Source organism: Sorex fumeus, unplaced genomic scaffold (assembly GCF_029834395.1).
Source record: "Sorex fumeus unplaced genomic scaffold, SorFum_2.1 ptg000003l, whole genome shotgun sequence".
NCBI classification, from domain to species: Eukaryota; Metazoa; Chordata; class Mammalia; order Eulipotyphla; family Soricidae; genus Sorex; species Sorex fumeus.
In genome coordinates this window covers 39,534,568-39,555,907 of record NW_026606060.1, presented here as the reverse complement: position 1 = coordinate 39,555,907, position 21,340 = coordinate 39,534,568, and the positions used below count along the sequence as shown (strand labels likewise).

At 37.4% G+C, this 21,340-nt stretch overlaps 1 pseudogene; it reads left to right on the top strand.

The window, feature by feature from the left end:
• Positions 1-10,020: 10,020 nt before the first annotated feature.
• Positions 10,021-21,340, top strand: part of LOC130028626 (uncharacterized) — a 106,143-nt pseudogene continuing 94,823 nt past the window's right edge.

Here is a 21,340-nt window from a genome sequence, read left to right as displayed (position 1 = left end):
TAATAGGTATCATTTGGTAGAACTCATTGTGCTCTTTGATCTGTGTTAAATGCTTCACAAGCTTTGTCTCATTTATCTGGACAATGTCCCATGAGATGGTCAGCACTCTCTCACATAGATGTGAACACTGAGGTCAGTACAGGGGCAGCACTTACCCCAATGGATTACCTTAGGAAGATGGGGATCTGGACTTATAAAAATATAAATAATTGCTTTATATTAACTCCCCCAAATACCTAAATACGACAGGGCAGAATAAGACTTAAGAGTCCTATTCATTTCCTCCATTGACTCTAGATTTCTCTGTGATAACTTAAAGAACTTGGATAAATTACTATTAAGAATATATGGAATATCCACAACTCACAATAGAATCTATAAGGAACATTAGTACTGCATGTTCTCACAGTCTTGTCGTATTTCTATTCATTAAAAATAGAAATCAAAGGGGAAGAAGGCGAAGGGCGAAATCTCTGTCCCAAATGTGGTCATTAGAACAATAGAGCCATCTCAGTAATTATTTAGAGGGAACAGACTGATTAGACACAGAAATAGAACTACAAAGAGACCCTCTCCAGAAGGCCACTTCCCTTGCAGTTATTTCCCTGAAATATCTCTGTGTTTATTTTTATAGTTTCAAAATAATATGGGATATCATGATCCAAGCTGAGTTGATTAGAAGATAAAATATTCCCAAGTAATGGAATGTTTTCAGTTAATTGCAGGCTAAAGAAGCCTAAACTGGTTGATCATCATTAAGAAAAAGTATGTAAATACTTCCTTTGTATTTTAGGGACATCATTAAAGCATTCCTGACCGAATTTAAGTTTGATCACCACATTGATGCTAGATTTTTATATCATGACTTTCTCTTTTAGCTGTGAACTTGTTGATTGTGGAAACAGAATGTTTCTTGGAAATTGAGCACATTTGAAAAATATAGTGATCTGTTATCAGTACATTGGAGAGGCAGTTTGAGAGACAGGTGATGACTCCCATCTGATATCCAGCTCTCACTGCTCTTGTTGCTGCCTGGCAGCCCAAAGGGCAGCCATTGCACTCCTCGGACTCTATGCAATGGACTTGCCTGGGGGGTTCTGCCAGTTTCTTTTCATCCGACTATAGGCACTCACATATCTTTCTTCAAATGGCAGAAGCAATAACCTCTGTTTCTGTACCCAGTTTAGAAACACTGTCAGCTCCAATTGTTAACTCAAGCCGAAAGTGCATAGGCCATTTGGAAGATGATGAGAAAGCAAATCCATTCACTTTTCAACTATTTACAGACCACTGATTAATGCACCAAGCATTGTGGTGCATGCGGTATAGATGAAGAAGCCCTCGAAAAAATGATTAGTGACGCTAAATGGCCTGCACACTGCAAAAAGAGACATAGGCCCTTTACACATTCACAGAAGTATGAGTGCATACAGCAGATGCTTAAGACAGAAGACTGCTGCTCTCAAAGAGTTAGTCAGACAAATCAAAACTTTCTTCAATGAGGAAGGTAGCATGGCTTTTCTGAAGTTAATCTATGTCTAATACTTTGATGAAAAAATTGTAACAAAAGAAGACAGAAGGAGAAAGGAAGGAAGGAAGGAAGGAAGGAAGGAGGGAGGGAGGGAGGGAGGGAGGGAGGGAGGGAGGAATGGAGGGAGGGAGGAAGGGAAGGAGGGAGGGAGGGAGCCTACAATGCAGCTCAGTAGTAGTGGAATACATGACACTCCCCTTCACTCACTACCCAGCCCTGCGAATTAGCTCATAAAATCCCACATTGGTACCACAATGAGAAAGCATGGAAGAGATCTGGGTTTAAAGACAATTTGGCCATATGGATGTGTCATTTGGGAAACATCAGGCCTTCCCAGGTGATGCTATGAAGAAGAGATAAATCTTCACAGACCAGTCTTGCTTGAACTACAGATTTGTTTGCAAAATAAATGACTGCTGTTTCTTCGTGTGGTTGAATTAAAGGTGGCTTGATACATTCTGATAGTAATAACTTCTGATCATTTGTGTGTATAACTAATTAACTGTGGCTTTTTCTAAGAACAAACCCTGCCTGATTGTTGAAAATGTTGAATGGCATCTTTTAGTCACATGTAAGTACCTGGTTTTACCTGGTAAAACCAACATATATGGACATATGCACATAACACTGACATATACATATATATGTATATATAGTTGTGTAGATATATAAGTATATATATTTATAGCTGACCATTAGGCACTGTGCATTTGAACTGTAGGTTGGTTGGAAACTCCAGATATAGAACCATGGATGTGTAAAACTGAGTATAAGGGACCTTAGAACTTTACATCCTCAACGATGCTGGGGTATATATTTGTATATGCAATACTGAGATACATTAATCTAGGCATTAATTTCTGATAACTAATGAACTCAGTGAATTAGTTTATACTCTGTCCTTAAAATATCTTAAATTAAAAATTACATATATTCAACACTGATAGAGCTGGCATTTATTGCAATCTTTATTGACTCTTATCTATAAGTTATAGATGTACTTTTTTTTCTGTAGAAATTCTCGTTTCAACATTTCTTTTAAAAATATGAAAACACCTTGTGTTGTTTGTTGGTTTGGGGGCCAAATCCAGCAGTGCTCAGAGATCAACCCTGGCTATGTGCTCAGGGATTACTCATGGTGGGCTCAGGAAACCATATGGGTTGTTGGGGACTGAATCCAGATTGACTGTGTACAAGACAAACTTCCTACCTGCTGTACTATTTTTCAGGTCACTGAAAATGCTTTTAATATCCCCATTTTAGAGATAAGAAAGCACACTCTCAATGTAACTAAGTGACCTATTTAGCTCACATTGCTAAAGATTCCTGGCCATGATCTAGACAATCCAGATTTCATATCCATCATCCTCTCTACTCATGTGACTGAGACTTCATCATAAAATGTTTCATTTACTACTGGCCCCAGAGAGCCTCTTTATACCCTGAATATTAGCCTTTATTTGAAGATGAAGGAATTTGCTCCCACTGCAGGGGTCAGTCTAAAATTTGTCTCGAACAACAAGATTTATTTGTATTAGGAGTCAGCAATTCTTGAGAAAAAATATGTCCAGCTACCTGTTATGTAAATATTATTTGTCTGTGTTTTAAACACAGCCACTCTTATTTATGTTTTTCTATGACAGCTTTTGCATGACATGGTAGAGTTGAGTAGTTATGACAGGAACCTTGTGGCCTGAAAGTCTAAAGGATTGTTCTCTGGTTTTTTAGAGAAAAAGGGTAGCTTACTCCTGACTTTGAGGGCAGAAACCTTTCTTAATGAAACTCTATTATGTCTTAATTGAGTCCATGGGAATCAGTGACAGAGATATCTGAACAAAGTGTCATTCCCATCTTGTTTATATGTGATCTCAGGAGAATCTCTCCTTTGGGTCTTACATTTCCTTTTTAATATTTGGAGAGACTAGTGTGACTTATTTATTAATTCACAGGACAGAGTTTTAAAAAATTATCAGTAATCTTTAAATGCTAAAACTTAAAGAAAAAATTCCTGGCTGTCATTGAGCTTACCAATACTTCTTTTATTCTCCACTATTACTGAATATTTTTCTTTGAGATTATGAATGAATTTAGAATCCCAATGACTAAACAACTCGATTACAAGTATTTTTCCCATGGCTGCTGATATAGTCCAAGCAACTGTCAGCAGGTTAGTTATTCGTCATCCCAAGCGTCATGATTTATTATTTTGGATGTTTGAAATTTTTGAAATGGAGCTAAGTAGCTGAATTGACTCAGTAACTTGGAAAGATGAGATATTAAAGTCTGCTTTCTTGGGGGAATTAGGAGAACCAAGTTTCAAGAAGGAAATTTGGGGTGTGTCTATTCCCATTTGATCTTGTTGTGAGACTTTTACCCCGGTTGTGAACCATAGGTCATCTCCACTCTCTTGGGAATCAAGTCAGCTTTGCAGGAGTTGATTGCACCTCTCCTTTCATGGGGGTGGTGGGGGAGGGTGACAGCTAGAGGTGTGGGAGAGTTTCTGCTCTGAGAAGAGGCCTGTTAGTCTGTAACACATAGTGGAGGCGGATGGGGGGAGTTAAGATGAGTGAAGAGATGAGTGATGAGGACTTGATGGGGCAGGCTAAGTAGGAACCGGCTGAACTCGATCTCAAAATCGCTGTGCTGAACTCAGGTTACCTTCACTCAAGTTTCTTTTCTTTCCCCTGTTTCCAATTGTCACATGCATAAAGGACAGTAAAATACCAACCTGACCCAACTGAAAGTCCTGGAGATATGAAACTGTAAAAGAAGATAATGAATAAACATGTGGAGATGATCAGAGCCCCCTTGATGGCAACTTTATGTTTCTGTTTAACCTTTTAACTAGGAAAAAAAGCACTAATTCAACAAACCTAATTATCATGAAAGAAGGAAAGGAAGGAAAATAAAGGGAAGTCAAGCAAGGAAGGAGGGAGAGAAAAAGAAAGAGAAAGGGGAGAGAAAATTTGTGTTAAATTATTTGGGTGCATGTTTAGTATGTTTAGTATGTTAGCATTCCATTGCTTTAGACTATTCAGGAAAACACAGACCCTAAAGTTCCTTAGAGGTTGCTTTGCCATGATTTGGACTCACGCAGAATTCTGTGTGAAACTGCCAAGGTAAGTTCATTTATTCATTCAACAATATTTTTAGAACGTGATTTATGCCAGTAATTAATCTAGGCAAAAGGCTGAAAACAAGAGTCAAACACTATTGCATTCAAGGAGACTGTTCCAAGACTGTGCTTGAATATTTCCAGTGACAGAAAACTGCTGTCCACTACAGTCTAAGCAATTAATCCAATTCCTCACCACAACATGTAGAAATAAACAGCTCTCCCTAGCTGAGCTGGCTTGAATATATAAAAAAAAAATCCTAAACTTTCCCATGCTGGACTAAGAAGTAAGAGGTTAGATAAAATTTTGAAAAAGCAGGGACAAAATGATGAATGAGTAGGGCACTTGCCTTGAATGAAGTCCAAAGGGGTTCGATCCCCAGCATCCTAAATTGTGCCCTAACCATTGCCATGAGTGATACCTAAGCATAGTGCCAGAAGTAAGTCCTGAGCACTGATGGGTGAGACCCTAAATCTAAATAAGAAAATAAATAAAATTTTTGATTAGGGTTCTAATGCTTTCCAAATGCTTCAAGTCAAATCACAGTTTGTCATAGTCATTTATTTGGGAGGAACTTAAATAATGTAATGTAGGTGTGTTCTTTCAAAAGCAATAGTCTCAATTCATCTCTTGGCATCAAATATAGTTATTTCTGGGCTGTCACTGTCACTATCCTCCTGTTGTTCATCGAGAGCAGCACCAGTAATGTCTCACAACAAATTGTGAGAACTTGGTTTTACTGTTTTTGACATATTGAATATGTCACAAGTAGCTTGCCAGGCTTTGCCGCGTGGTGAGATTCTCTCGGTAGCTTGCCGGGCTCTCCGAGAGGGCCAGAGGAATCGAACTCAGATCGGCCACTTTCAAGGCAAATGCCCTACCCACTGTGCTATCGCTCTATGATGGCATTGTTTTTCTAGTTGACATTACTAGTTTACTAGTTTCAGAGTTCTTTGCCAGTGAGTTTCAGAATAAATTTCTTTTTATTAGTCTTCTTACTTGCAGATTTTTTCTATGAAATATCGAATTACTTTTTCATGGTCTCTTCTGCTATTTTATTCTAAATAAAAGATTCTATCCCATTATTCCCTTGCTTTTTGACTCATGCAAAGCTCACAAGCTCACCTTATATCTTGTCCTCTTTTGCATGTCTTCTTTTCTTTTTTAAAGTTAATTTTTTATAAAGTTGTTCACAATAATTCATTACATTTAATATTCCAACACAAATTCCACCACCATTGCACCTTCCCATCACCATATTTTGAATGTTTCCACCCCAGCCCACAAGACTGCCCCCAGTCACATCACATTTAAGATCAATAAAGTTATAATAACAAATGTTGAGGTATGTAGAACGCAAATACAGTAGCTATTCAAGGTGGACATTGAGATTATAATTTGTTTGATCCTGTAAATAATTTATTTTGTATTGCTTGTTAGGAATAATATGGTAAAATTATCCAAAAAGATTTCCTTAGAGAAAAGTGTGTGAAGATTGTTGTATTTTTCCCTGGAACCATTAAGCCCTTGTCTTGGTACATCAGTGCTGTAGAGTATGAGATGTAAATCCAGGAATTCTAAAATTTTAAATACAGTGATACAACTGAGGTTAATTTAAATTTTTTAAACTGTATTATGACTTTGGGGTTCAGAGGCATCCCTGCAGTGTGTTGCTTTCATGTTGCTCTCTTCTGAGAGATTTATTTGTGATTCTCTAGATCATGGTCATTCATGAGGTTATATAGTGCCAGAGGCAGTTCGTGGGCATGACTACCAGGCTGCCGAAAGCACAGGGAGATGGGGGGAGGTCATCTATTCCTGACTCCATGTGAGTCTGGAGATTTTGGCCACAAGTCCTACATATCTGGGTTTTTCAGCAGATTAATTCATGGATGAGGTTCATCCATGTCTGTGGAAATTGCCATGAGCAGGCAGAAATTGAGTTCTGGAGATTTTCGGCTGCTGGGGTACTGTTAGGGTGGGCCTGGGGGATTCACTTGCCCCTCTGGGTTGCCCTGGATAAGACAGCCTGGTTCAGAGTCTGGAGACATCTCTCCTGCGTGTTGCTCCACAAGTCTTCTTTTGCTTTTCTAATCATTGCTCTTCCTTTTTCTGCTGACCTCCACTTCAGTTCTACCATAGTGCCGTTTTGTTATCTGTTAAATTGTTGTTTACAGTGAACAATTCCAAGCATGGTGGCAGTCACATCACATTTAAGACCAATCAAGTTATAATAACAAATGTTGAGGTATGTAGAAAGCAAATACAGTAGCTATTCAAGGTGGACATTGAGATGATAAGTTTGTTTGATCCTGTGAAAAAGAAATATCCTTTCAAAGTTTTTCACAGGCTTTCAAATTAGTTTCAAGGAAACTATGAGAATGCTGTCTATGCACATCTGCAAAATAGAATATTTTGGAATCAGAAGAGATAGTAGATAGTACAATGAGTAAGGCTCTTGATTTGCACATGTCTGACCCAGATTCGATCTGTGACACCACATATGGTCCCCTGAACACTGATTGGGTGATTCTTGAAGAAAGAATAAGGAATGATCCACAAACACAGCCATATATGGCCCAGAAACAATAAAATAAAATAAATAAAATAAAATAAAGGTTTTGTTTTTTGGAGGTGGTAGTGTTTAAGTCACATCCAGCAATGTTTATTGCTCTGTATTTAGTGATCATTCCTGGTGGGGAAACCACAGAAGTGCCAGGTACTAAACTGATTTTAGTAGCCTACAAGCAAGCACCTTAACCACTATATTTTCCCTCTAATTCCAATAAGTGTTTTAAATCAATAAAATTTTTATATCTTAACATCCATACATAAAACATGTTTGCAAGGGAAAGTTGGAAAAATTGATTTGAAATATTGCAACATCTCTTGAAAAATTTGGCTCAGATTCTGAATCCCTAAGACTAAGCATAGTTTCTCAGAACTCAGGTGAGTTCCTAGTTAACTCATAGGGGATTCTTTTTCTTTTTTCTAGCTGAATATTTTAAGTGCCTCCCGGTTATTAGTAAGGAAAGAAGTGGAGCATGAGTCATTAACTTAAATTAAAAAAAATAGGCATGAATGTTTTGGATGGATTTCTATTGCATTATTGGTTGAGTATATTCTTACCACGATAATCCACTTTTAGTAGGTTCATTTACATTAGCAATCACTCTGGAGAGCCATAGTAAGAGGCCCCTGAATTACCCAAGAGAAATTACTCTTGAAAGTAATCATAGTGAATAAATTTTCATCACTTGGTCTCATCATTTCATGCTGTTTCTCTCTCTCTCTCTCTCTCTCTCTCTCTCTCTCTCTCTCTCTCCCTTTCTTCCCCCGATAAAAGTAAAAATGTTTTTTATTATTATCAAATTTTCTTTAAAATTTTTTTTGCCTATTAATTGTAGCAGCAGGTTACAGAGATAACTAAGGGGTAAAATTCTAACACTCATGCACATTCACATAATCATCCATACACAGAACCCATATGTGTATGTATTTCTGTTTTATCTTTAAAGTTTTTAAAATTGGTATTCCTTACCACGTATTGTAGCTGTGCTGCAAAGTTTGTGCACTTGGTTATGGAGCCTGGAATTGCTCTCAAAGCACATGGGGTCAAACTGCAGCTTAAGCTTGCAGGGCTGATGCTTTGTCATTCTCAAACTCACTGGATTTCATCTTCTCATTATTTTACTTAAGCTTAGTCTACCATATCTCACAAAACTATTTTTCACATAATTTAATTGTTACAAGGTTTATGCTTAAGTATAGGGTTTCACGTTTTTAAGCAGAAGAACTGTGCTGAATTTGTTTCAAATTACCAAGACAAGAATAATAAAAGATGAAATTTAAACTCTGGGCAAAATAAACTTGAATAAATGAAGAACATTAATTAAAAAGTATTAAACAAACTCTAATGTCACACCACACCCTATTTTGAAAGCTTTCTAAAGATATTTTTGGTTGTTTGTTAGCTTTTGTTACTTCTCTTGCTGCTATAAAGTTGGTGCTACTATTTTTTCTTTTTTCCTCATTTTTAGATGAGAAACAGAATCTCAGAGAATAAAAAACATGCCTAAACCCACACAATTTTTATGTGGTAGACTCAGAATCCAAAATCTAATTTCTTAATATTTCCACTATATAGCACTGTATTCATAGTATTTCTAAAGGATGTGGAAGTGAATGGAAAGAAATAAGGGTTTGATTTAGTTATCATTTGATATGGGATTATAATGAAAAGATGATGCCTGACTTAGTTGTGGAACTGTTGAAAATGTTGCTTCCAAATGATAATTTGCCATCTATTCAAAATAAATTTTTGTTTTCGCATAGTACCTAAAAGTTAGCTGAAAAGCTTGTAATGTTTCAGTTTTGTTTGTTTGATTTTCTTTTGAAGTATCTAAAAATGGGTTAACAATGAGATAACCTCTGGGGTGAATAGACATCAACAGCTGTTTTCTTCTCCAAGAACATTGTGTTCAGGGTCACATTCAGCAGCATGAAATCAAGAATTTTGTAGGTTGAGAAACTGGAAGAAATTTCTGCCAGATTCCATTCTTTAAATGTTAAATTTAAAGTAATACAGAGAGACTGCAAATGTTATCTTTAACCATTGATAAATTTGGGTATTGACACTGTTTCCGGATGCCCACTTAACAATCCTTTTAACCAGTGACTGTTAACCCCTTGCTCTATAACAAGCTCTCTTGAGTGTCCCCCCTCCCCCCAAACCCCAGTGTTGTGGCAAACAGAATATACAGCTGGCTCTTAGATTTCTCTTTCACAAGGGAATTATGAAGTTAAACAAATAAATTCATAACTACATAATACAGTATCAGGAAGTGGTACATTCAATGAAAAAAAAAATCTGGGAAAAGGGAAAGAGAGAAGAATAAAGACCAGAAAATCAGCAAAGTCTTCTAAGAGTAATATTTGAGAAATTTTTGGAGGAGATCACAGAGAGATTATAAAGGATGATGAGTGAGTGACAAAATCAGAATGATCTCTCACACATGCAAAGTATAAAGAATTATAGTAAGGATCTCTTCTCCTCCCTGTTCATTAGAAGCCAACTCTTTTTGCTCAGTGTCAGCCAGATACATCCCTGAGACCTGATGGTAAAGGTCAGAGTGAGTGAATTTGGCAGTATTGGGTTTCTGGTTCCCAGGGCTCCCTTTACCTCTAGAAAGTGGAAATTGTGACCATCAACAACCTGTTCATTTAACTGAACTGAATGGTCTACATGAACTTACCCAAAGCAAGTTCAGTGTCACACAAGACCAAGAATGAGCCCATCTCCATGTCATATCCAACATTAATTTCGGTGACACTTCTGGTGCTAAATATTTTGCAGAGTCCACAGAGGTCTTCATGACCCTGGATGAGGTTGGGACTCATTTGAAAGGTGGCACCAAAAGTATTATCATCTCTGTTCCTTCTGTTGATGTCCCCACATCTGTGATGGATGTGAACCATGAGAAGTATGATAAACCCCTCAAGACTGTCAGCAGTGCTTCCTGCACTAACTACTTGGCCCTCCTGGCCAACGTCATTCTTTGTGGAACACGTTGTGAGGCATAGTTGGGGGCAGCTGCGGGTGAAGATTGAGCCCCTGAGACTTGACCCAAACGATGGGATGAGCAGTAGGTGGCCCCTTCCCCGAAGCTCCCTTTTTGGCTTCCCAGCAATGGTCCAACTCCAATGTGATGGAGATAAAATAATAATGTAAAAAATAAAAATAATGTAAAAAATAATGCCAAGGGATGGTTGAGAGAACAGGAAGTCCCCAGCCTAAAGTAATTAGCATCCCGCTTTATCCTGTTTTTATTTTGTGCAAGTATGTTCTGGAAGTCCCCTTAAGATGTTTGTTTCTTGGGGCTGGAGTGATAACACAGCGGGTAGGGTGTTTGCCTTGCATACAGCTGACACTTATTCGATTCCCAGCATCCCACATGGTCCCCCGAGTACCACAAGGAGTAATTCCTGTAACCCCTGTGCATTGCCAGGTGTGACCCAAAAAAACAAAAGCAAAAATAAAAGATATTTGTTTCTTGCTCCTTATAGTATATAAGGTTGACCCTGCTTACAATAAATGATCTCTGTATCTGAAGAGCTCCCAGAATGTATGCCATTTTTGCAACTCTGTGTACTCATCCTTCCTCAAAAGGGCTGCTTGTCTCCTCCACGATGGTGCACAAGGAGAAGATCAGGGAGAGCTGTTACGGCTGGCCTCTCTATCAGCCCAGAGACAACTGTGTGCTGAGAGTGACAAATCTGGCATCATGAAGAGTCTCATGACTACAGTCTATACCATCACTGCCACCCTAAAGACCATGAATAGCCTGTCTGTGAATCTGTAGTGTGATGGTTGAAGAGGGTCCCAGAATATCATTCCTGCTGCCACTGGCATTAACAAGGCTGTGGCCAAGGCAAACAGAAGCTGCCTGGCCTGGCCATTTATATCCTCATTCCCAACATGCTGATCATGAATCTGACCTGCCAGATCAGGAGATTTGAAGGAAGTTTTCAAATAGTTCAACATCCAGAAAGTGGTGAAACAGATCTTTCAGGGGTCCCACAAGGGCTTCCTGGGCTATATCATGGATCAGGTTGTCTCCTGCGACAGCACTCTTTCATATTCCATGCTGGGTTTTGCATGGTCTTCAAGAACCACTTTGTCAAGCTTATTTCCTGGTATGACAGATTTTGAGTATAGCACTAAGGTCTTAGATGTGATGGTGCACAAGTCCTCTAAAAATACACACCCCCCAACCACCAACCCTAGTGGTAGCACTAGAGAAAGAAAGAGGCTCTCAGCTGTTGAGGAATCCTCCCCACATGCACCCAACACACTGAGAATTCCTCACCTCAATAGTTTCCATCCCAGACCTCTTGAGGAAGAGGGAAGAATTTAGGGAGCTCTAATGAGTCCTGTTCTGTCAAATAAGTACACTGTATTCCCATCAGCACTGCCACAAAAGGAATAAACAGTAAGGAAATAATAGCTCTTCAGTAATGACAGTCCCTGAGAGTAGGTCTACAGAAATGAGTTTGCTGAAGAGGTGGAACAGGAAGGGCCCTGGTGACAGTGGTGGGGGGACATCAGCTCTGTGGTGATAGGTGCTGTGTAGTAACACTTTATGCCTGAAACCTTAATATTCACACTGCTTATGATGTAAATCATGATGCCTAAATGAAAATAATAATTGAATAAAAAAATTAGAAGCATTTACATAAAAATAAATAATGATGAACACCCAAAAACATGAGGTATGGAGACTTCTGCACACTTTCCGTTTGAATGTGAGAATCCCATTTTTAATCTACTTGCTACTACCAGCTCCTCCCTGCAAATGTTGTCTTTCAACACTGTTTAGAATATAAATTGTGGTTGCTTTGAACCAGTTGGCTTTTAAAAATGTATATAATTGTGGCTTTTTTCACATCTGTGAACAGTAGCCTAATTTGATAAAATATTTAAAAGTATTTTATATTTTTACTTTTTGAGCATTTGTTAATAAACCAACTTAAAACCTAGTCATTTGTAAAATGGGTGAAGAACCCAGTCCATGATTTTCCACTCCAACCTATCTTCTTTTCCCCTCATTGAATTTTTTTCTCTTCTTTTCTTGCATCACTTTGACTTAGAGTTCAGGAGACTCTTCTCATTGACCATGTGGGTGAACATGGAAAGCAGAACTGAATTTTGCTATAGATTCTACAGAGCTTCTGCTTCCATTGATTCCAGTTGAAATTATTGTCTCATGGAACTACTTTTTGATGAATTCTATGTGTTTCAGCATGGCCGTTGGTAATTATGAGTGAGTGCAGAGTTGGGAGCTGGAGCCAGAGATTCAACTACAGGTGAGTGTGACAGGGCATTTCAATTGCACTAGGTTAGGAGTCTGGAATCAAACCTGGATGTATGAATAGTCTGTGAGAGAAACATTTCATTAAAATATATCCATTCCCTTTCTGTTGATGGTGCCTTGATCTTTTCTTGGGCTGGGAATATGCTTTCTCCTGGTCATTGAAGACGATTCACATCCTTTCCGGTATCTCCTGGCATGACCAAATAACCAAAACTGGTCTGTTCAGAGCATTGAAAATCATTGCCTCAGGATGAATACTCCCTTAGATCTTTGCAGTGAAGCATAATGCCGGGCACTGGGCTAGACCGGGGGGAAAGGAAGTCTACTCTCCAGGAAAACTGTGGTGGTAGTATATGTGAGTGGGGTTGCTAGTAGCTGTTTTACCACTTCCTAGGGAAAAAAAAAAACTATCTGAAAAGGAGTCCAGTATACTTAAAGAAGTAGATAATTAGGACCAAGTTCTCTAGTTTATACTGGTTCTTGGATCTAACTAGGCTTGAAGCCAGTTATATTCACGGACTTCTGCAGAAGTCTGTGAGCTCACAACTCTATGCAATTTAATCTGGGTTTTTGTCACATACCACAGGACTGCTTATTAAACACTGAGAGAACTGCAGTAAAAACACACAAGAAATCAGTCAAAACAGGAAGATCAAAACAATGAGGTAATAGAAGGCTTAGGATGCAGATATGGATACATATTTTTAGACAGTCATACCAAGGAATAAAAGCATTAAGTTAGTTCGCATCCTAGGGTATGACCTCCTTACCTTCTGCTCTCTTCTATATTCATTGATGCTTGAAGGATACAAAAATATTTAAGACTCAGCTATGAATGGAGAGAGATTCTACAGTGATAACATAACCTAATTCTGATGGGAGAAATATATGAAAAATTAGTATTAGTTGCAAATTCTTCCCATCTTGAGCAGCTATATCATCAGTAAAAGGTCTTTAGCACAGGCCTGTAGTTTCTCCAACTTACTATACAAAACATCAATAAAGCATTTCCTGCTTTTTCTGAACTTATTTTTTTCATTGATGAACAGGGAAAAGTTCTACTACTTATTCCTTTCACCATTTCTAATGTTGTCCCAATGGTGGCACTTCTGAGAACAGCAGGACTGTGCATAATCATGATAAGCTCACCAGACTTAGTTATGACTTTCCAGAAGATTCATCAAATGTCATCTGTCAAAAAAAAAGAGGTGGATGTTGGAGTTCTTCCATAACTCCTAAAAGATCTTAAGAATATTTAGTCACAAATCACTCTTTTAGATCTCCTGGGTGACCTCAGGAAGAGGGTTGGCCAAATCCCTGCCCAGCTGATGCCCAGGCAGCCCCACTCACTCCCCAACAGCTGCTGCCGTGCCTATGGTCAGGCTCCACCGCCTCTTGACTGAGCTCCCAGAGATGCCAAACTGCTGAAAAAACTCTGAGCATCCTCAGTGTGGGGTACTTTCAGAAGCCCCAGCCAGCCACACCCACTTTCAACACCACCACCATGTAATCTCACTGCTCAGTTCAATATTTTGGATTTTCCGGAGCGATATCTCCAAATTCTACAATACTAACATCCCAGTAGGAGCACATTGGGTTGGACGGAAATGTAACACAGAAGCTGATCAAGCTTGCCTCACAAGTATAGTAGCACAGAAAATTCAACTGTAACAACAGCTTAGTAAACCCTGAGACAAGGACTTAATATCCCCATGATAAGTATAAAAATTTTCACAAATTTTCTTTTACTGAAGTTTCTTTTGATAATTTTATTGGCCATTTAATGCTAACAAGTAATATAAAGCAGATCATTTGGTGTCTGCTATGGGGCAGACTTGATGGGTGATTGGGAAAATGCAGACAATGGTGGAGGATGGTGGAATTGGGGTTGGAATATTGAATGTCTGAAACAAATGCATCTGGAACAACTTTGTAAGCCACAGTGTTTAAATAAGGTGGGAAATAAGTAAATAAATCACTCTTAGAACTCTACACCTACAAGCTGATGCTCTGGGATTGTCACAAATGATGTCACAGCCCTCACCAGTGGGACTCTTATCCTTGTTCACATTCCCTACTTTTCCTTAGGTAAGTGTGCTTTTCATATTTTAAAAAAATCTTATTTTAATAGACCTTATTTGTTTTAATTAATTTTTTCTCAATTCTTTTTTGTGTTGTGGATCTATATTTATGCAACTATAATATTTATTTTCAATTTCTCTGACAAGAAACCGAAGACAACTCACAGTAGACTTCTTTTCCAAAGTAAAAGGAAAAAAAGAAGAAAGACACCAATGGAATCATGAGATCAGGCTGATTCCTGGGGGATCTTGCATAAATTATCATAGTGCATTAAATTGTAACCCTTCATTGGTCAGTCAATAATTATTGAGCACCTAGTTTGTGCAGAATACTGTACATACAATACTGTGGGTAATGATGGGAACATATTTCACAACAGACATTGAAATATTCATGGACTCAGGCTTTCTTGGCAATTATGCTTTCAAGATTCATTTATAATAGAACTTATTTAGAAGGGAAGAAAGCTGGAGGCTCTTACCATGATTTGATGCAATGCTTTTTAAATAATATTTAACCATCAATGAAACTGAGCATTCATCTGAATACCTACCCATTCTTTGCACTTAGCAATGCTATACCACATAAGGTAGACAGGTAATAAGTGAGCAAATGTTCTGGGGTTGAGGGTTCAGTGAAAAACCTGCCCCGCACACATTTTTCCTTTCTATTTCTGTCATTTTGCTACAGTATTTTCTTCTCTGGAATTGTCTTCAATACACCTTTATTTTCTGCAACAGTGTATTATTCAGAAGAGGTTGTTTCTACCTAGCAACCTGTTGAGTAAAACATCACAGCAACACAATGCAGGAAGGAACTCCATAAGCAATTGCAACACAATTTATCTCAGATATAATGGGATTGGTTTGGGGAAAAGTTTGAAGAAAGGTCCTCTTCTGTAGCTGACAGAAAGAAAAAGAGCACTAGATCTTTCTTTGAGAAAAAAGGAGTATAGAAAAAGGAGTATAGAAAAAAAGGAACAGATTTTGAAGAAGAGAACTTGAGAACCATCTTGGGAGAATTGACCATGTTGCAATTTAGCTTCCATCCAGTCTAAGGAGGTAAGTTCTAAGAGTGAGTGGAGTGACTTGCCGAAGATCATAGAGAAGCTTTCATTCACCATCTGAACCAGGAAGCTCAGTCAGGGGAACTACTCATCAGGGTATGCATGGGACTTCCTAGGTTTTAACATTAAACATCTGTCTTCATGGAATTGCCCATTCATGTACATGCCAGAATGTTGGTCTTCATAACTATAATCAAAATAGTGAGAACACCACCACCATTCTATTCATAAGTCATTTTTTCTGTTTGTGAGAATATTTTATGAATAAAATAAAACAATTTAGAAAGTATGTACTCCCTTCGAGAATTTTAATTCTTCGATATAAAGTGTATCGAATTTATCACACCTAATTGATATTTAATGTTTTTAAATAGAGCTGCATTGTATTTATTTTATGTCTTTATTTTTGTTTGTTTTATTAAAGCATCATGATTTATTAAGAGAGTTTCAGGCATAGGATATCCCAACATCACTCCCACTATCAGTATGAACTTCCTTCCTCCAATGTGCCCAGGTCATAAATAATTTTTACAGGAAATCTGCATGAAAGGCACACATAGTATATTTTAAACTCAAAATATTGATTTCTATTTTTCAAAGCCCTGAGTTTCTGAACCTACCTTACACAAGAATATTTTGTTTCGAGCTTTTATGGAGATAGTCTTTTTTCAGCTGTCCAGTGTTCTCCCTCTGTACCCCACTCCCCATAATTGTTTTTATTTTTAATTTTAGAAACAGATTCATTCTAGGAACATTACCTTCTAACGTTATTTCTTGGTGTTATGCGAGAAGATTCTCTAAGGGCTTGAATAGGGGCTGTGAAGCCAATTGCAAATGTGTTGTTCTCACTAGAATTTAGCCGTGAACACCTATTTCCACGTGGAGACATGTGTGAAGTGCAGTGGTGACTTCAGGAATGTTAGATCTTCAGTTCCAAAAGATAAACTGTTAGCAATTTTCTCTTGGGAGGTCTGAAGCATTCTGATTTATGAAATGCATGTTTTTCTTTGTCCTAACAGGTCTTTAATTATAATTTCTGAAAAATTTATTAAGCTATAATCATGGTCTTCTATGTGCTAATAACTACAGTAGCCCCATAAGGTCATTTGTAAACTGCATAACTAGGCTATGTTTTCAAATAGTTTTTAAAACAGATTAAATAGTTTACTTAAATTCACTAGGTTAAATTTAATATATTCTGCTACTTATAGAGTACTTGTAACAATGCTTTATTTCATGCTAATTCTTTGCTGCAGAAATGTCAAATCCTAATTTCCTAAACAAGGAAGAGAATTACAACTTCTATAAATTTTAGAATTCTGTTCAGAAAACTCACTTTTCACTAATTTAATTAGCAGTGGAGATAAAACTCTTTGTTTTGCCTTTTTAAGCTGAGTTAAATCAAAGCTGGTAAACCGCATTACAAACCAGGCAAACATGCATGCTTTTCTCAATGCTTAGAAAAATTTAATCACTATTAAATGGATGGCATCTCAAAGGAAGAAACAAACTAAAGGACATTTGTTTAGGAATATTTTTAAACACTGAACAAAATGTGGCTGGGACAGAACCAATGAGAAGGTTTTGATCTCAAAATTGTCTATACGAATCTGAAACCTCCACAATGTTAGAAACCCATAGTACTTCAAAAAAAGAATATTTAAAAGCAGTTACTTTGTTATTGTTTCTTAGATTACTGCTTTATAATCAACTATTTGAACAGTAATCTCAATAGCTAAAGTTTACTAGTTTTTGAGTGAAATATGCAATGCTTACTGCTGTTTGAATATATAAAAATCTCATTTAAGTCACACAATCGTCATAAAAGATAAACAATTATCATCTCCTCATTTGCATCTTAATGTGTAGGTAGTACATGAAGAGGAGAATATATGTAACATTTAACAATTACCCATCTTTTATTCCTATTAGCTGTGCTTTTATCTCTTTGCGACTTCCCTGACTTAGCACATTGCTTTCAATTTTAGCTAGAACAGCTACATGAATTTTCCCTAGTTAGTTGGTAATGGAGGAGACTTTCTATTCACAAGAGGAAATCCATCTCAACAGAGTTCATTTTAAAATGTGACTATGGGATTGGAGAGAAAGAGCATGATTGGGTAGGGCCTCCCTTGCATGCATCCCACTAGAGTTCAAATCCTGGGCACATATGGTCTCCCAAGCCCCACTAGGAGTGATCCCTGAATACAGAGCAAGAAGTAAATCATGAGCACAGGCAGGTATGGACCCAAAATAAAAAGAACAAATATCTGCATCTAGCAAGAAGTTAAAGTGACCTGTTTTGATACAAACACCTTTAAAAATTGCTCCATCATTAAGGAAACAAAGTGTTTTATGTATGATTATCACATAGTTTCTACTGTGAAAATCCATCTTGATTCATGGTATCCTCTTACAATATCTAGTACAATTAATGAAGAAGTAGGCACTGGATTATATGAATATCAGCATAAGAACATCACCCAGGAAATTTATTTTAAAATGAGAAACATATGATATAAAGGGAGCTTAAGAGTAGACACCAGGGAAAAGCTGCTTAGCAATAATGCTAGAAAGTTTTGGCAAACAAACAAAATCCTTTGTATAAATTAGCAGAGTAGAGCAAATATTCTGAAATCAAGCTTTAGACAAATAGTTCATAGTTTGGAGTAGATTTCCCTAAAGTAACTGAAATAAAGGTTGGCAAGCTCTTTTCTGTCAAGGATGCATGGTGTACTTTCATATAAATGTGATCATCTAAATGTAAGTTTATGGAAATAGCTTTTAAGGCCCAAAGTACATTTTCCTCAGTGTAGCTTCTTAGGAATTTCCTTCTCTAATTATATTGCTTGCTCTCCCCAGAATCAAGAACACTTTTTTTTACCATTCCCTTTCTTTCCTCCCTTAGCTCTCTTATTTCTTCTAGAAATCTTCATTCCCTTGATTCATTTTTCTCTGTCTCATCTTTCTGAATTGTGCCTTTTCTCAATCATATTCTAATTCCCTCATCTTATGTTCCTGGCTGACCCACGCCACAGTAATATCTCCTTTTCCTGACTTCTCATATTACCAACTGCTTGTGCCAAAGAGAACGACTTTGGCTCATGGTTATTCTAGCAGTAGAGTCATCCAATTGTATTTAAACCCAGTTCTTTCAATTAGATCCGAAATACTTGGAATCCAGAAAGAGAACATATATGCCTTAATAATTTCCAGCAGATTGTGTAACCAGCGTTCAACAAATGTACAATATTTCTCGGCAGATAGCTTAAAGGGTGGATTTGGAAGTCATGGATTTTATCTCTAGTACTGCCTAGTTCCCTGAATAGTTCACCAGGAGTGCCCCTCAGCATTACCTTGTTTTCCTTCCTGCACCTCCCAAATAAATAGTATTTTGAATAACACTGAATAGTTTTCCACTTTCTCAATTACATGTATTTTCTTCAGAGTTCTTGCCCAGGTATACTAATTTCATTTGTAAATTCTTGAGAAGTTAAAGGGCAAAGAATACTTTATAATGATTATTTATTTGCAAAAGGTAATGCATTAAAGAACAGAAACTCTCCTGAAGTTTTTTCATGAATTAAACTGAATTTAGTTTACAAATGTATTTCTGTAAGGCAAGTTAAAAGTTACATTTCAACTCATAGATAAAATAGCTAGCAGTCGATTGATAGATCCCAATACTACATAGACAGTCAATGTACTACCAAATAGTCAATATAAGTTAAGTATAAACAGCTTTAATTTAGAGGTCAAAGAGAATACAGGAGGAAAGGTGTTAGTCTGGCACTCAGCCAGTTCAAGTCTGAATTCCCCATACCACATAGGATACCCATCACTGCTGAGAGTGATCCCTGAGTGCAGAGCTGGAAGTAAGCCCTGAACACTGCTGGGTATGACCTGAAAACATAAATAAATAAATAAATAAATAAATAACTTAGATTTATAAAAATGCCCTTTCTTATTAATTATATTGCTGCTTATACTGGAAATGGAGATTTTGTATATAGTTGTTTGATATTTAATGCTGACATTAACTTTTGTTGATTGAGCTGTTAGGTTTTTCTTATTTATAGTAAAACACTTCATTCTTAGTAATAACATTTTATCAAAGAAGAGTATTATCTCTCAGACAATGAGAAAAGTCAAAGGACAAATCATCAGCAAGCTTCAGGTCATTTTATGGAGTGAGAGGAAGATCTTAACAGAAGCAGACACTGGTTAAACATTGGAAACATATGAAAGAAAACACGTATTCATGCACTCATTCCTCAGTGTCCTGGAAAGGACATGAGCTGTGGAGTAGAAGAGCTTTCATTCCAATCCTACTTCTCTACTGTCTGGATTTGAGATCTTGGACAAGATTCCTAGTGCTTTTGAGAATTAATACTCTCTTCTGAAAAGTATACAAAATAATATTGCAAAGAAATTTTGAAAGTACCATAAAAATCTCTAATGCTTGGTAAAATAAAAATAAAGAATTGCAAATGCTTTTGAATGAGGTCAGTCATACCTCAGTTTCTCCATTTTGACAGCATATGACTAACAGATGCTACAAAACTAAGGTCATTAAAATTTATAGAAGACTCAGGCATAAAAAGATGTGACACAAGGGTTGAGAATTAATGTTACAAATATATTTGAAAAATTGTGCTTTCAGTGTGTGTTATCAAGACAAAAACAATACTGCAAAATCCTTCATTTCCTACACACACAAAAAAAGAAATAGAAGTTATAATGAATACACATACTTATAGCATGAGGTCTCAACATGCAGGTTAACAGCTCCAAAAGTGGCACGTATAGAATCATCCTCAAACCAACGATAGAATGGCACCTCCAATCAGATGTTAGGATTGTTGCAGAGTAGTAGATTGGTCAGAGAAGTCACACTTCCTAAGAGAAAGCACCAAACCTCAACTTTCCTTTTTTTATTAGGTGCTGGGTATTCTGCTCTATGCACTTGATCACTTTTTTTTTATTAGTGAGACATCATGAGGTACAGTTGTAGACTTACAAATTTTGCACATGATCATATTTAATTCCTTCAACCCCCTTACGTAGGTTTTGGAAGCAGCCTTCTGACTCCAAAGGCTGCTCCCTCTGACTCTTTCGGAAAGCAAACCACATTCCATCCACTTAGATGGACACCAAGGCTGATGGATGTGGGTCAGGAAGACTGAAGTATACAGGGAAGAGCAGCTTTGTCAGACTGTCTGAGTGACTCGGTGGGTCTGGTATGCTGTCTAAATGGCAAGAAATCTGCTCCCTGGACAAATGCAGCCTGAGAATGTCTGGAGATAAGAATGGCTGGACTTGCTGTGTGTGTTCCAGCAACAAGAGTGTTGTCTGTTTCTAAGATCTGGGGGCTGCTCTCCCTGACTTGACCCAGATAAGTGCCAGACAACAGAGCACAGGTGCAAGTTCAACTGGTCTGCTTCTTAGGTGGAATTTTCCTGCTTTTAAAAAAGGATGGTGCAGGAAAACACAGCTTCCTATGACCTCATTCTATTTAAAATTCCTGGATATGTCTCTATTTCCTTTCTGGTTCCAGACTTCTTATTTACTTTTAGACTAAATTCAGCCTCTTTAAAATGAAACTAGCATCAATTAAAGAATTGATGTTGAGGAGCTGGAGAGATAGTACAGCGGACATAGTGCTTGCCTT